Source organism: Pan paniscus, chromosome 8 (assembly GCF_029289425.2).
Source record: "Pan paniscus chromosome 8, NHGRI_mPanPan1-v2.0_pri, whole genome shotgun sequence".
Lineage (NCBI taxonomy): Eukaryota > Metazoa > Chordata > Mammalia > Primates > Hominidae > Pan > Pan paniscus.
The window spans coordinates 74,304,089-74,322,163 of NC_073257.2; positions in this window are offsets into that span (position 1 = coordinate 74,304,089).

Here is an 18,075-nt window from a genome sequence, read left to right on the forward strand (position 1 = left end):
CTATTTACATCTATTTGCACACATACAGTGCATGTGTATATGTGTGTGTGTGCACATACAAATACAAAAATATAAAAATAAAATTTGAAAGTTATTGAAATATTACATTATAACAAAGAAATTTATTCTGAAAAGATAAAGATGGTGAAATATTAGAAATTTCATTCGTGAAATAATATATGAAGTCATGCAGGAAGAAAAGTTGGATCCAAACCTCAAACAATACACAGATGAATTACAAATGAATTAAAGATTTAAATGTACAAAATAAAATTATAATGAAAGACTTGAGGAGAACACGGGATAATTGTTTTATAAACTTGGCATGGGAAAAGCCATCCTATAATTCAAAATTCAGAAACTATAAAACTATAAAAGATTGATCTATAACTATAAAAGATTGAAAATTTATCTGCATAAACATACAATTTCTATATGCAAAAGATAAGCAAATTTAAAATACAAATTTTACTTTGGGAATAAACTTCTGCAATTTATATCCCAAAAGGCTCATATCTCTAACATATAAATAGCCCTTAGAAATCAAGAAGAAAATGGGCAGTAAAATGTACAGCTCTTAAGTGTACAGTTCCGTGAATTTTGACAAATGTAACCATGACCAAGAAGAAACTATCGTACAATTCCATTTTGGCAGAACATTTTCTCATGACATTTTCTGGTCAGTTGGCCCACTCTGACCTAGAAGGCAATCACTATTCTGATTTCTATCAGCAAAGATTTGTTTGGCTTTTTTTTTTTTAGCATGCTTTTAAAACATTCAAAGCATTTAAAAGCATTTAGCGTGCTTTTAAAACACAAAGGTATTTACTATCACAGTTTTGCTTTTATTTAACATAGTGCAGTAGATTTTTTGCCGTATTATATGACCATAATAGGAAATGAAATGCATAAGGTTTGGAGTGGAAGAAAATCAGTTGATATTTTTCATAAACAGTAAGACTGTTCATCTGGAAAATCTCAGAATTTGCAGGTAAATTATTACAGTGAGTGAGAGAGCTCAGCAAACTTGTTATATATAAGAGTTCTAAAAAATCAAAGTCCATAACATTTTTATCTACCAGTGACAATTGAAAAGACAATTTTTGAAATGTCCATACCAATGAAAAGAAAAGGTACCTAGGAAGAAATCTAGCAAAACATTTGGAAAGCAACTTGGCAAAATCCAGTGTAGTGGCAAATGCACTTACTGTGTACTATAAACTTAGCAAGAACACTTTTAGATATTAACTGAGAACCCTCACACTTGCGTTAGACGGCCAAAGTATGGGGATGTTCATTGCAGCGTTGATTCTCATCACACCCAGGGAAATACACAGACAAAAAACAACATAAAAGTTAGCCAGTGAAGAATAGATACGTAAATAAATGAAAAATATATGGCCCCTTGCCTCAAAGGACATGAGGCTAGAAGCAGTTCTTACAGCTGTGCACATGGATTGAAGGTGAGTACCTTTCTGCATTTTTTATGGCAAAATTGTGCAGATTTCAAGAACATCATGGGAATGATTTCCAAGCAGGGCTTCTAATCCATGTGTGGGCAGGATGCTGCTGTGCTTGGAGGAGCAAATAGGCCTGCCCAGAGTGGAAGCTCAGGACAGGGGAGGTGGGAGTCTGCAACATTTCTCCTGAGAAACTGAGGCTGCATAGTAATAGAACTGGTTTGCTTAGGCCCGAAATATTTACTTTCAATTCCTTTCCCAAATATTTGTGCATGCATGTGTGTATATATGTGTGTGTGTGTGTGTGTATGTGTGTATGTGTGTGTACACATATATATGTACAGGTATATTCCCTGTTGCATTGTATATAGGTGTGGCATACACAAACACACACACACACACAGGTTCTGTGCTAAGTGTTTCTCTTTATAACAACTCTCTGGGGTTATGTTATTATACCTTCCTTACAAATGTAGAAACTGAAGCTTAGACAGGTTAGATAACCCACCAAACATCACCTAGAACATTCATGGCAAAGCCAGAATTCAAGCCTAGACTCTAAGAACAGGTTTTAATACATCATCTCTTCTATTTCATAGAGGCCCCAAATAGGGAGGATGATTTGCTGTGTAGAAGAAAAATGTCCTGTTGACTCCTTGATCCTTGGTCACTGGGATCCTTCTGCTGCTCTCCCACTTTAACATAATGTCAAATTCCTGGAACGTGCTCTACCCATGTGTGTAAACTAAGTCATATTCATGAAGTCAAGCTCGCTTTAATTTGGAAAATTCTGCAAGGAAACCAAAAGGCAAATTATGTTTGTGGGCAATCATCTTCACTAGATTGGGCATCTTCTTAAATCAGTGACTAGCTCAGATCTGGAGAATCAATATCTGGGATTGAAAAATGGGCTTTTTTGAATGCTCTGATTTAGTGATCTGTAATAGTAATATCTGTTCATCTTTTATTGCAATACAAGCAAGGCACTAAGTTCTTCATATCCTTTATTTCATGTTTCTATTAAAACCCTTCATAGATGAGGAAATTGGGGCTTAGGCAAAGTAATTAACTTGCCTATAATTACTCCATTAGCAAGTGTCTGTGCTGTGATTATGAACACGGGGCATCTGGCTTCGGCATTCAGGTGCCCAGCCTCTACCCTGAACTGAAGCAGACAGAATTCCCTCCTTGGAATTGCACCTTTCCCACCAGCCTGGTGTGAGTTGAGGGGAGGTCTGCACACAGTCCCCTTGGGCTCTCTCCATCCCTCTTGGTGACTGCTCTTTTTCAGCATCTCTAGGTCTATCATCCAAGCTTGGGAAGTTCATCTTTGTGAAGTGCATTTTTTATTCATCAAACATTCTTGTCATATTGCCACACAGAGTCTGCGGCGTGTTTGTGCTGGGCTGTTCCTTCTGCCGGCCTGTAGCCTACCCAGCTATTCCTAACTGTTCATCAGGACCTTGGCTCATGCAGGTGGCATGGAGGAGCCCACAGAAAAGTGTGAATGACGAGATTCTTTCACCCATCGCAAACTAGGGTCTGCTAATTCCCACAACAAATATTTGGGGAAAAAGTAAAACCTCGTTCTTAATTGCCTTTGTCAGTTTGTTGGAAAGCTCAAGATGCAGGTGCCGGCAGATTCAGTGTTTGGTGAGTGTCTGCTTACTGGTTTGCAGATGCCCATCTTTTCCTTGTATCCTCACATGACAAATAAGACAGCTCATCTCTTTAGTCTCTCCTTGTAAGGCACTCATCCCACTCACAAGGGCTCTATCCCTGACCCCATCACCTCCCAAAGGCCCCTCTTCCAAACACCATTATATTGGGAATTAGATTTCAACATAGGAATTTTGGGGGAATACAGACATTCAGCCCATAATAATAATATAAGGTCATTAAGAAGCTAATTCATCTTTTAAGTTAAAGATGAAGAGTTTAAATCTCTAGCCATTCACAAAGGCATGGAAACTCTGCTGTGTTTGTTAATCTACTCCACCATTAAAAAAAACATTCATTTTAGATTTAAAATAATACAAACATAGTATGTAATAGAAGGCAAAATTCTTCTGGGTTTTAAGGTAAAACCAAAGACATCAAAAAATGTCAGGTTTGCAGCAGGCTGTTTTAGGCTATAATCCAACAAATACCGCTTGGTCATCTATACGTGCCAGGCGGTCTGGGAGCTCCAGTTACAGCACCGAGGAAGGCTGTGCCTCTCTTTCTCCTGGAGCTGGAAGTCTAGCAAGGAAGGCAGGTATGACAGCAGCACTTCTAAGTATGTTGGGTGTTACAAAAGACGACAGTCAAAGACCTTTAGGGAGGAGAGCAAAGGAAATAGTACCATCAACCAAGGCTCAGAGAAGGTCTCTTGAAGGAAGTGACTATTTTTTTTGAGATGGAGTGTCGCTCTGTCGCCCAGGCTGGAGTGCCGTGGTGTGATCTCGCCTCACTGCAACCTCCGCCTCCCAGGTTCAAGCAATTCCCTGCCTCAGCCTCCTGAGTAGCTGGGATTACAGGCACCCACCACCACGCCAGGCTAATTTTTGTATTTTTAGTAGAGACAGGTTTCACCATCTTGGCCAGGCTGGTCTTGAACTCCTAACCTCGTGAGTGGCCTGCCTCGGCCTCCCAAAGTGCTGGGATTACAGGCATGAGCCATCGCACCTGGCTGAAGGAAGTAACCTTTAAGTGAAGGTCTGAGAAGTGATGAATAGAGAAATAAGATACATGAAATCTCACAAACAAGAAGGAGCACCGGGTGTTGTAGGAACTGAGAGAGAGGAAAGGCAGTGGTTGAGATGGGGAAGCAGGACTTGTAGGGGAAGTACCCAGGTAGGAATGTACGGGCTCATTTACAACTGGAGCACAACCTCGCATAACACAGGCCTAGTCAAATATTAATCAATAAATGATCTGACAAATATTACACCTTATGGGATAATTTACATTCTGAAAGAGGATACCAGGCCCAGAAAACCTGGGAGAACCAACTGGAAAACAATAAAAAACAAGAAGAGAATTCAGAGAAGAGATGAGTTGCTAAGTAACTATTTAAAACCAGTAGCCTTTCCTAAACCATAACTTGTTAGAAGTTATGGTAAAAGAAAAGATCTCATTTAAAATACAGCAACTGAAAAGAATCCTAAAGATCAATATAACAAGTAATTTGCAGGACTTTCATTAAAAACTCTTTAATAACCTATTGGCAGACCTAAAAACGACTTAACAAATGGAAAGACACACTATGGTCTTCGATAGAAAAATATCATTTCCTCCTAAGTTGATTTGTACATTTAATGAAATCCCAACTGAAATAGCAATTTTTAACTTAACAAAATAATATTAATGTTTGTTTGTAAAACTAATTATGAAGATGAGTCAGAAAAAGTGTTGAAAGTGAAAAACAGTAAGAACTAGATGACTGATATTAAAACTATTTTAAAGCTCTAATAATTAAAATGGTTTGGCATTAGGGAAAAATAGATCAATGAATAAGAATGAAGAGTTCATAAATGAAACCAAAATCATATGGGAACTAAGATATGAAATGGCAACACTTTAAAACCGTGAGGAAAAGGCAATTAATCAGTAAACAGTGCTAGATCAATTGACTGGAGAAAAAAAATAAAGCTGGATCCTTACTTCAGTTATTTTAGTAACATCAATTCCAGATGGATCAAAAATTTAAATGTAGGGCCGGGAGCAGTGGCTCATGCCTGTAATCCCAACACTTTGGGAGGCCAAGGCGGGCAGACCACAAGGTCAGGAGATCGAGATCATCCTGCTAACACAGTGAAACCCCGTCTCTACCAAAAATACAAAAAAATTAGCCGGGCATGGTGGCAGGTGCCTGTTAGTCCCAGCTACTCAGGAGGCTGAGGCAGGAGAATTGCTTGAACTCCGGAGGCAAAGGTTGCAGTGAGCCGATATTGCACCACTGCCCTCCAGCCTGGGTGACAGAGCAAGACTCCATCTCAAAAAAAAAAAAAATTAAATATAGAAAATGAGCTATAATGGTTCTAGGAAAATAAATGACTGTGTTTAAGCTCCTGGAATAGGAAAGGCCTTTCTAGGAAGGATTCAAAACCCAGAGACCATAAAGTTAAATTTGACTATATAAAAATTGTGATTTTTTTTTTGGAGGGGTGGGTAAAAATATACCCTCAACTAAGAAGAAACGAGTGACAAGTTGGGAAAATATTTATAATGGATGTGACAGGAAAAGAGCTAATTGCTTTCATTTTCAAAAAGCTTTTGTAAATAAAATAGAAAACGAACAATCCAATTGGAAAAAAAAATTGACAAAGCTTATCAGTAGTTAATTACCAAAAAGTGAAAATAAGACATAGTCAGTAAGTACGAAAATATGCTCAATATTATTTGTAAGTAAAATAATGAAAATTAAACAGCAGCAACAGATTGTTTCTTAACTCATGTTATGAGAACCTACAGTGATGAGTCCTGTTCTGAGAAGGCTATTGACAGGCAAGCACTGTCAGACACTGATGTGGGGCAGGGGTGGTGGACTGGTTCATTTCTGGAAGGAAGCTTGACAAAGTCCATCTACTTTTAAAGGTACATATTATTTTACTCAGTAATATTTGCTTGCTAAGAATTTACCTATATAATTATCCCTGCACATGTTGGTCAAGAGATATGTACAGGTGTGTTCCCTGTGGCATTGTTTGTAACAGCAACAAGGAAAAGTAACCCATCAGTAAGGGATAGTTACATAGCCTATGGGGCTCCTCCTATCTGACAGATTATTATCAGCTGTGAAAAAGAATGAAGTAGCTTTCTGTATATCAGAGACAGGGAAAAAAGAGGTAGAGGACTGTGTGTACTGAATCATTCTTTTTATGTCAATTTTATAGGAATAGATGGACAGACAGACATGCACACTGGTCTAGAAATAAACACATTTTCTAAAAGCAATAAAAAATATTTTACAAGTGGCTACTTTTGGGCAGAGACAAAGAGCTGATGCATGAAGACTTTTATGTTTCATTTCATCCTTTGCTCTACTATTGGAAGTTTTAAAAATACATAGGTGAATTACTTTCATTCTTTAAAATATGGACATGGATTACCTGAGTAGTGAGATGATGAACTTTTTTCTTCTTATTATTATTATTAAGAGTATTATTATTATTATTATTTTTATTTTGAGACAGGGTCCCACTGGAGTGCAGTGGCACAATCTCAGCTCACTACAACCTCCACCTCCTGGGTTCAAGAGATTGTCCTGCCTCAGCCTCCCAAGTAGCTGGGATTACAGGTGTGTGCCACCACACCCAGCTAATTTTTATATTTTTAGAAGAGATGGGGGTTTCACCACGTTGGCCAGGCTGGTCTGGTCTCAAACTCCTGACCTCAAGTGATCCACCCGCCTTGGCCTCCCAAAGTGTTGCGATTACAGCCGTGAGCCACCACACCCGGCCATTATTTTTTATTTTTATTTGATTAATTTATTTTGAGACAGGGTCTCACTCTGTCACCCAGGCTGGAGTGCAGTGGCACGATCATGGCTCACTGCAGCCTCAACTTCCCAGGCTCAAGGGATCTTCCCACCTCATCCTCCAGCTGAGAACTACAGGTGCATACCACCACGCCTGGCTAATTTTTTGTATTTTTTTTTAGAGCAGGGGTTTCACCATGTTGCCCAGTCTGGTCTCAAATTTCTGAGCTCAAGTGATTCACCTGCCTCAGTATCCCAAAGTGTTGGGATTACAGGCGTGAGCCACTGCACCCAGACTTTTTCTTCTTTAAATGTCTATAGTTTATAAAAAATAAAAATAAAAAATAAAATAAAATAAAAAGTGTGAGAGCCAGGCGTGGTTGCGCACACCTATAGTTCCAGCTACAGAGGAGGCTAAGGCTTGTGGCCAGGAGTTTAAGACTGTAGTACATGCCTGTGAATAGCCACTGCACTCCAGCCTGGGCAACATAGCAAGATCCTGCCTCTAGAGAAAAAAAAAAGTGTGGAAGAGGCAGCAATAAAGAAAAAGATACCAGATAATGTTTTGACCAAAAAGATTTAAGTTCAAATGGTGGCCTGTCCAACACTGCTAGGGTCCCAGGAAGAGCTATTTCTAGAGCAGGAGACTTCCCATCAGCTCACAGATCCCCCCACTTGCCACCCATAATAATTGTTCCCCCATACGTAGCCATCAGAGAGCTTGGCTTCAGCATCAAGAGAGTTAAAATGAATGAAAGGAAATCAGGCTTAAAAGAGAATGTCTTTAGGATTTGTGCAAGCATTTCCTCTCTATAGATAAAGTGGAGTGAGATGGCAAAAACAGATACAGGCTCACCTCATGCTTTTCCTCCCCTCTGCTTAGTTGGGCAGACTGAGATGGCTTATATCCTTCCTACCTTCTTATGAACCCTGCATGTCCCAGGGGCCTAACCATACAGCAGCCTTCAGCTGCATGACTCCAGGACCTGCAGGACCCCAGGAATGTGTCCTATGATCCTGGCTGGGTTTTCTCCCCTCTGTCACCCATCTCCTAAGCTCTTCCTCTCCCATGGCCTTCTTGGGAAGTTCTTTCCAGTCAATCTTTAGTGGTCATTCCTTGAGGCCAGCTTAGCCTCAGGCAGGGTGCAAGAGATGGTAAAACCCAGTTTCTACACTTACAGAACTGCTGGATGCTTCTGAAGAGTCTCAGAAAACAATTAGGCAGCCAAGTGAAAGTAAAGAGGTAAAGAATTTCAGCCAAGTAAGATGAAGCAGGTGTTGTTGGTTGGCTGACCCAATCTCCAACTCATCTCTTCCTTATCCATACAGCAAGGGGCTCCCCCACAACACCATTTGGGCAAAGAAATAAAAGCAGAAGTATCTGTGAGACTCCTAAAAAAAGACCTTTAAAAAGGACAAATCCAATTGGCATGTTCCTTTGGCCTTTTGCCCCTTCCCCGTTTTTCTTCTTTTGGGAATGTGGCCATGAGGCTGCAGGTGGAGTTGCCATCTTACAACCAGTGGCAACATGTCTGAGGGTGAAAGTAACATGCTAAGGAGGGCACAGTGGACCAGAGCAAACCTGAGTCTCCGCTGACATCCCTGGGCCACTACACTAGGCCTGATGATGCACATCTACATGTTTCATTATGTGAGAAAAATAAACTTCCCATTTGTTTAAGGTGCTATTAATGGGATGCTCTGTTATTTGCAGCCAAATCTGCTATTAAATGGTTAACATGGTGTTAAGAGGAAGTGGCTCTGATATAACAGAAAGTGCATGGGCTTTGGAATTGCATGATTTGGCTTCAAATTCTAGTACTGTGACTTATATACCAGGATAAGTTATCACTTAACTTTTCTGGGTCCTTGTCTCCATAAGTAAAAAAATAGGGCAAATAAAGCTACTCAAACAGATGTCTGCGGTCTCCATAGAAAGGGGAAGTGAAAGTAACTGTATATAATAAGTTCCAGCTCAATAAATATCTGATACAACTTTGTTGAGAATGTGGAAGGACATTGAGGAAGTGAGGCTTAGCTGGAATACAAATAAAGCAAGAGGAGGTAAAATGTAATTCAGAAGAAGTAGAGTATGGGAAAAGATTGAGAAATTTCAACAAAAAGGTGTAGTAGGCAAATCATCTTGTCTCTTTAAATAGACCTGAAATCTAGTCTCCCATAGAAACCTCAGGCCGAATGCAACTGTGGCCCAGAAGAATGAGAGAAGAAGGTATCCTTTAGCCCAGGGCTGCAAACCCTCCAGAGAATTCCCAACACCAAAAAGGAAAGAAATATCCTCATTAACATTTCCCTTCTCGTCTTCCTTGTTCCTTTTTCTGCTTTTCCTCCCTCCCTTCCTTTTTTCCTTTTTCCTTCTTTCCTAGATCAAAATTATTTCAAAACCATGGAAGGCAGACACAGTTTGTTCTGACTCACAGTGGATAGAAGATAGGGCCTGGATTTTACACCTTCTAATCTATTTTAGACACAAAGAAAATTTCTGCATTCTCCTATTCCCTCCCGCAAAGAAAAGGCATCACGGTGTAGCCCCTGGATGTCAAATAAAGGGTCAGGAGCCCTCAGTCCTGCTCTGTGTATGTTCTTGGATGGTCTCCTAACCTCCAAATTTCAATTTTCTCATTTATCAATTGGGAGTATGAGGAAGGGGGTGGGCAATAGGGGAGGAGCTACCTAGGTAAGCTCTCAAGTTCCTTAACTTCTATTTATTAGCTTCTTGCAGTCCCTGGGGCGATAAGAGAAGGTTAAATTTCTCATTAATCCTATAAATATCTATGGAGCACCAACCCTGTTCCAGGAACTGGTTTAACCACCGGAAATACTACTATGAAAGAAATAGATGGCATCCTATATCTTGATGAAGGAGACAGACAATAAACACACAAACAAAGAAATTGGACAATTTCAGAGAAGCAGTGAAGAAGAAAATACAACTAAGTGATGGAATAGAGTGACTGGGAATGAGGGAGCTACTTGAAAAGAGTTGGGTCAGGGAAAGTCCTCAATGCGATGTAAACTTTGTGCTTAGCTGAAATGAAGTGCCAGGCTTGCCCCTCTCCTGGCAGGACTCTGGCCTGATCTTTGACTGGGTACTCAGACTCATTCTCAGTGCAAACTTGTTTCTTTGAGCCTCTTGGTTCCTGAACAATATCCCCAGTCTACGATCTTAATGGGCTCACACTATGGGTCTACATGGCCCATTGGAATATTCAAAGTGGGTACAGTCAATCCCCACAGTGGCCAAAGGAGAGAATAAGGAAGCCAGGAGCTGTGCAAGCCAGTCCAGGAAGACAGGCAGAATATAATGCATTTCTGTTTAATCTACTTTTTATCTCATCTTTTTGGTTTTTTTAAGTGGGGACAGGGTTTTCTTTACAATGAATATGATATATCGCATGCATAACAATAATAGTGTATACGTAACAGTGCTTGCTGGTACTTAGACATTGTTCAAAGTGCTCACATATATGAACTCATTTAATTTTCATGACAACTTTATGAGGTACATACTGATATTTTCCCCATTTTACAGATGAAGGAACAGAGGCACAGTCAAGTAAATGATTTGCCCAGCTTGTGAGTTGCAGAGCTCGGACTTGGAGCTAGGTAGTCTGATACCACAGTAACTTCTTTTAACCAATTATGCTGTGCACCTTCATGTATGAAATGTGTTTGTTTTAAAGGATATCTGTAGTTTACTGAAGATTCAAGTTCAAAATTTTTAGAACTCTTTTTTCAAAAATACTGGTGAGTGTGACAGTGTCCACAAAGTCAGACAGACCCAGGTTTCAATCTCTATTAAAAAAAAAATATTGGCCGGGCGCAGTGGCTCACACCTGTAATCCCAGCACTTTGGGAGGTCGAGGCGGGCAGATCATGAGGTCAGGAGATTGAGACCATCCTGGCTAACACGGTGAAACCCCATCTCTACTAAAAATACAAAAAATTAGCCGGGTGTGGTGGCGGTCGCCTGTAGTCCCAGCTACTCGGGAGGCTGAGGCAGGAGAATGGCGGGAACCCGGGAGGTGGAGGTTGCAGTGAGCTGAGATTGCGCCACTGCACTCCAGCCTGGGCGACAGAGCGAGACTCCGTCTCAAAAAAAAAAAAAAAAAAAAAAAAAAAAAAATATATATATATATATATTCATGACATTTGTTAAAGACAGTAAGCCAGACTATTCAAGGGAGACTACTACAATGGAATTTTGCCAGGGGGGAGAGATTGGCCTCAACTCTGAATACAACAAGGAAAAGTAGAGATTTATAGCCAAGGGGCAGGGTAGGGTCAGTGGATGGAAAATTACTAACAGTAAACATTTTATAAGGGTAAACAAGGGGTAAGGCAGATTCTGGCTAAACCTACTTGACAAGCTTCTTGCTGAAGGAAGGCCAGGGTGAAAAAATATCCAGAGATGGGGATGAGGAATTTCATCAGATATCAAGGGTGGGGGATATTTGCTAAACTGACCCAACAGGATTCTTACTAAAACTGGACTAAATAGGCCAAGGACAAAGCCTTCAGGGTGAGGCCTCAACAAAAAGATGACTCAGAGGAGCCTGATTAAAGTTTGATTAAGGAGAGAATCTTGGTTATCCCCAACATTGTTGCCTCCTAGCTGTGTAAACTTGAGTAGGTTATCTAACCTCTCTGAGCTTCAGATTTCTCATCTTGAAAGTAGATATTATACTATCTCCCCTACACATTGTAAGGATTAAATGAAATAATGCTTCATAACTACAGGTTGAATGTCTCTAATCAAAAAACCTAAAATCCAAAATACTCCAAACTCCGAAACCTTTGAACACTGACATGATACTCAAAGGAAATGCTCATTGAAGTATTTCAGATTTCAAATTCTTTGGATTTGGGATGCAGAATCAGAACGTATATGTAATGTAAATATTGCAAAATCTGAAACATTTCTGGTCCCAAGCATTTCAGATATGGGATACTCAACCTGTACTTAGCACATGGTCTGATCTAGTAAGCGTTACCAATATCACTGTTAATGTGAAAGCTCTTGCCAGGGAATCAAGTCATTCCTGATGAAACCGAGCACTTGAAACTCTTAAATGCCACTGGTAAGAGTACAACTTGACACAGCATTACTGCCGTGCAGTTTTGTGGTATCTATCAAAATGTAAAACATGGCATTGAGTCTCTGGATTCAGTAATTCCTTTCCGGAAATGTATCTGAGGAAATAATAGCACAAGGGCACAAAGACATGTGTCTGAGGATTTCCAGTGCATCATTATTTAATATAAAAAACTTGGAAGATAACCTAAATGTCCAGCAGTAGGAGATTGGTTAAATACATGATGATATTCATAAAATATATTCAACGATAAGTCAGTACAACAAAAATATATTAAGTGCAAAAAGAAGGTTACAAAATATTAGGTTAGTGCAAAAGTAAAAGCAACTGTGGTTCTTGCCATTAAAAGTAATTACCACAATGACTTTTGCATCAGCCTAATAATACAAGTAATATGTTCCCATTTTGTAAAAACAGAATAAACAATAAATGTAATTAATACAAAATGTCTGTGTTTTATGTGTAGGCATATGAACATAAAGATAAACACCAAAATGTTACCAGCACAGATAGTCCCTCACTTACAATGATTTCATACAGGATTGTTTTTACTTTACGATGCTGCAAAAGTGACATACATTCAGTAGAAATCATACTTCAAGTACCCATATAACTATTCTGTTTTTCACTTTCAGTCAGTATTCAATACATGACATGGAATATTCACCACTTTATTATACAATAGGCTTTGTGTTTGATGATTTTGCCTGACTATAGGCTAAGGCAAGTGTTCTGAGCACCCTTAAGGTAGGCCAGGCTAAGCTATGATGTTTGGCAGGTTAGGCGTGTGTTTCAGCTCATTTTGTGTTGTTGCAACAAAATAACTGAGGCTGGGTAATTTTATTTAAAAAGAGGTTTATGGCCGGGTGCCATGGCTCATGCCTGTTAATCCCAGCACTTTGGGAGGCCAAGGCGGGCTGGATCACGTGAGGCCAGGAGTTCAAGACAAGCCTGGCCAACATGGTGAAACCCAATCTCTACTAAAAATTTAAAAATTAGCTGGGCATGGTGGCAGGCACCTATAATCCCAGCTGCTCGAGAGGCTGAGGTATGAGAATCGCTTGAACCTGAGAGGCAGAGGTTGCAGTGAGCTGAGATTGCGCCATTGCACTCCAGCCTGGGCACAAAAGTGAAACTCCATCTCAACACAAATGAAAAATAAATAAAATAAAAAAATAAAAAGAGTTCACAATTTTAGTTCACAATTTAGTTCATAATTTTGGTGGCTGGAAGGTTCAACACTAGGCAGCTGCATCTGGTGAGGGCCTCAGGCTGCTTCAACTTACGGTGGGAAGAAGTGGAGCAGGCATGTGCAGAGATCACAGAACAAGCGAGGAAGTGAAAGACAAAAATCAAGGAAGCCAGACTCTTAACAACCTGCTTTTGCTCTATGGGAACTAATCCATTCCCCAAGAGGGAGAACTCACTCACCCCCATAGGAGGGCATTCATCTATTCATGAGGGATCTGTCCCCGACCTGCCCCATGACCAAACACCAGGATCCACCTGTATTTTTACTCATACTTACAATATTTCTTTTTTTTTTTTTTTTGAGACGGAGTTTTGCTCTTGTTGCCTAGGCTGGAGTGCAATGGCGTGTTGGCTCACTGCAACTTCCGCTTCCCAGGTTCATACGATTCTCATGTCTCAGCCTCCTGAGTAGCTGGGATTACAGGCATGCACCACCACGCCCAGCTAATTTTTTGTCTTTTTAGTAGAGACAGAGTTTCACCATGTTGGTCAGGCTGGTCTTGAACTCCTGACTTCAGATGATTCACCCGCCTCAGCCTCCAAAGTGATGGGATTACAGGCATAAGCCACCACACCCGGCCTTTACTTACAATGTTTCTCTCTCTTTTTTTTTTGAGACAGAGTCTCACTCTGTTGCCCAGGCTGGAGTACAGTGGTAGGAGCTCAGCTCACTGCAACCTCTGTCTTCTGGTTCAAGTGATTCTTGTGCCTCAGCCTCCCGAGTACCTGGGACTACAGGCGTGTACCACCACGCCTGGCTAATTTTTGTATTTTTAGTAGAGACGGGGTTTCACCATGTTGGTCAGGCTGGTCTTGAACTCCTGGACTCAAGTGATCCACCCACCTTAGCCTCCCAAAGCGCTGGAATTACATCCGTGAGCCACCACCGTGCCCAGAATTTACTTACAGTATTTCTAATTTTTGGTGGGTTTATCAAGACATAACTCCATTGTAAGTCAAAAAGCATCTGTATAGCTATAACTGCCCCAGGTATGATAGGCATCTGTGCTTCTAAGTATTTCTGGCTATGCCTTTGAGGCATAGAGTAGAAGTTACACTTCCTAGCCTCTTTGTAGTTGGGCTGGACCATGTGAGAGTGCTGGTAACATATGTCACTTCTGCGTCAATATTTAATTGTTGGTGTGTGACTTTTCATAGCTCTCTTCTTTTCCCTTTGCCACAGCAACCAGTGGTGTTCCAAATGCTAGGTAGTAGCTCTGACTACCTGAGTCCCAGAGTAGGAAAGATGATGACATTGGAGCAGAGGTCCCAGGCAGCCTTCTGACATGATTATCATAGCTTGAGGAACAAAATATCAATGGGATTAAGCCACTGATATTGGGAATTGTCTGTTATTTCAGCAAAACCTAATCTATACTTCTGATGATAGGGATTATGGCTGATTTTTATTTTCTTCCGTTACTTTAGTTATTGTAATTTCTGATTTTTTCCCTCTGGCGAAGCCCAAAGTAGGGCAGGACTTATGGGTCATTCTGAAAGTCTTGTTAAGGGGATGTCTAGACTAGAAGAACTAGTTTGACTTCTCATCCAGACTGGCCATGGGCCTGTCCCCTGACACAGTGGGTGGTTTGTTGGGGAGACATGAGGAGAAAAGTAGTGTGAGGAGCCAGAAGGCAGAGCAAATTGCACATGGCAGCCCTGGCTCATCAGAGGCCAGGCCTAGGATGTGAGGCTAGTGGCCTAAATGCCAGGTATCAGGAACACGAAGTGTTAGGTTAGTGCAAAAGTAATCGCGGTTTTTTCCATTACTTTCAATAGCAAAAACTGCAATTATTTTTGTACCAACCTAACAAATATATGAAAATTGGGGTCGGGGCATGTTTATCAGAAATGCTTAGTGTTACTGACAGCCTAGTCTGAAGTTTAGAGCCTCTCATCATAGAATACCAAGGCTTTCTCTCTCTTTTTTTTTTTTTTTTGAGGTAGAGTCTCACTCTGTCACCCAGGCTGGAGTGCAGTGGCACAATCTCAGCTCACTGCAACCTCTGCCTCCTGGGTTCAAGTGAATCTCCTGCCTCAGCCTCCTGAGTAGCTGAGATTACAGGTGCCTGCCACCATGCTCGCCTAATTTTTGTATTTTTAGTAGAGACAGGGTTTCACCATTGTTGGCCAGGCTGTTCTTGAACACCTGACCTCAAGTGATCTGCCTGCCTTGCCCTCCCAAAGTGCTGGGATTACAGGTGTGATAACCGTGCCCAGCCTCAGAATACCAAGGCTCTCTTATTTCTTCTCTCTACTTTCTGTCAGATCCATAGCCTGCTACTAGAACATTCCTTTTAAACAATAGATTGATGGAATACCTCTGCTCAAAAATCTCCCTCTTGAAAAAAGGTAATGTCAATGGTCCTCTTATTGATTGATTTTTAAACAACCTTATAAAGAGTCTCTAAATAGCTCAGATTTTAAAAAAAAACATTATTTTTAGTTGGCATGTAATAATTGTAGACATTATGGGATAGAGTGATATCTCAATACATGTATACAATGTGTAACGATTAAATCTGGGTACTTAGCATATGCGTCACCTTTTGTCATTTGTTTGTGTTGGCAACATTCAAAATTCTCTCTTCCAGGCCAGGCGAGAGGCGGGCGCGGTGTCTCACACCTGTCTGGGTGGCGGTGTCTCACGCTTGTAATCCCAGCACTTTGGGAGGCTGAGGCAGGTGGATCACTTGAGGTCAAGAGTTCGAGCAAGCCTGGCCAACATGGTGAAACCGTCTCTACTAAAAATACAAACAAAAAACACACACAAATAATTAGCCAGGTGTGGTGGTGCATGCCTGTAATCCCAGGCTACTCAGAAGGCTGAGGCAGGAGAATCACTTGAACCCGGGAGGTGGAGGCTGCCATGAGGCAAGATTGTGCCACTACACTCCAAGCTGGGTGACAGAGTGAGTGAGACTCTGTCTCAAAAAGCAAAAAAAAAAAAAAAAAAAAAAAAGAAATTCTCTCTTCTAGCTATTGAAAAATATACAATAGATTATTCTTATCTATAGTCACCCTAGAGTGCTATATAATACTAGAATTCATTCCTCCTATCTAGCTATAATTTTGTATCCATTAACAAACGCCTCCCTATCCTCTCCTCCCCACTATCTTTCCCAGCCTCTAATAACCACAGTTCTACTCTCTACTTCAATGTGCTCAAGTTTTGTCGCTCCCACATATGAGAGAGAACATGTGGTATTTATTTCTTTGGGCCTGACTTTGATGCATATGACAGGATCCCATCATTTTTAATGGCTGAATAATCCATTCTCTCTCTCTCTCTCTCTCTCTCTGTGTGTGTGTGTGTGTGTGTGTGTGTGTGTGTGTGTATAAATTTCTTTATCCATTCCATGTCTACATCCAGTATTGACATACACTTCGGTAGATTCCATATCTTGGCTATTGTGAATAGTGCTGCAATAAAAATAGGGGTGCATGGCCAGGCACAGTGGCCCACGCCTGTAATCCCAGCACTTTGGGAGGCCGAGGCGGGTGGATCACCTGAGCTCAGGAGTTCGAGACCAGCATGGCTAACATGGTGAAACCCTGTTTCTACTAAAAATACAAAAAAAATTTAGCTGGGCACGGTGGCACGTGCCTGTAATCCCAGCTACTCAGGAGGCTGAGGCAGGAGAATCAATTGAACCTGGGAGGCGGAGGTTTCAGGGAGCTGAGATCGCACCACTGCACTCCAGCTTGGGAAACAAGAGCGAAACTCCTTCTCTCAAAAAATAAATAAATAAATAATAAATAAATAGTGGGGCAGATATCTCTTCAATATACTGATTTCCCTTCCTTAAGATAAATATCCAACAGTGGGATCGTTGAATCATATGGTAGTTCTATTTTAGGTCTTTGAGGACTGTCCATACTCTTTTCCATAATGGCTATGCTAATTTACATTCCCACCAACAAAGTATAATAGTTCCCTTTTCTCTGCATCCTCACCAGCATTTGTTATTTTTTGTCTTTTTGATAATAGCTGTTCTAACTGGGGTGACAGGATATCTCATTGTGGTTTTAATTTGCTTTTCCCTGATAATTAGTGATGGTGAGCATTTTTTCATGTACATGTTGGCCATTTGTATGTCTTCTATTGAGAAAAATCTATTCAGATCCTTTGCCAGTCTGACTATTTGTGGGGCTTTTGTTTTTGTTTGTTTGCTTGTTTTTGCTATCGTTTGCATTTCTTATATACTCAGGATATTGTCAGATGAACAGTTTGCAAATATTTTCTCCAATTCTGCAGGGTTTTGCTGCACTCTGTTGACTTTTTTTTTTTGTGCAGAAACATTTTAGTTTGAAATAGCCCAATTTGTCTATTTTTGCTTTGATTACATGTGCTTTTGAAGCCTTACCCATAAAATGATGGCCCAGACCACTGCTTTGTAGCATTTTCCCAATGTTTTCTTAAAGTAGTTTTATAGTTTCAGGTCCTACACTTAGTATTTAATCCATTTTTAGTAGCTTTTAAAAATATATATATGGTGAGAGATATAGGTCTAGTTGCATTGTTCTGCATGTGGATATCCAGTTTTCCCAATACCAATTATTGATGAGGTGGTTCTTTCCTAATGTATGTTTTTGGTACTTTTTGTTGAAAATCAGTTGACTATAAATATGTGAATCTGTTTCTGGGTTCCTATATTCTCCCATCGGTTTTCGTGTCTGTTTTAATATCAATACCATGCTGTTTGGGTTACTATAACTTGTAGTATATTTTGAAGTAGGGTAGTGTGATGTCTCCAGCTTTTTCTTTCATTTCTCTCTTTTTTTTTTT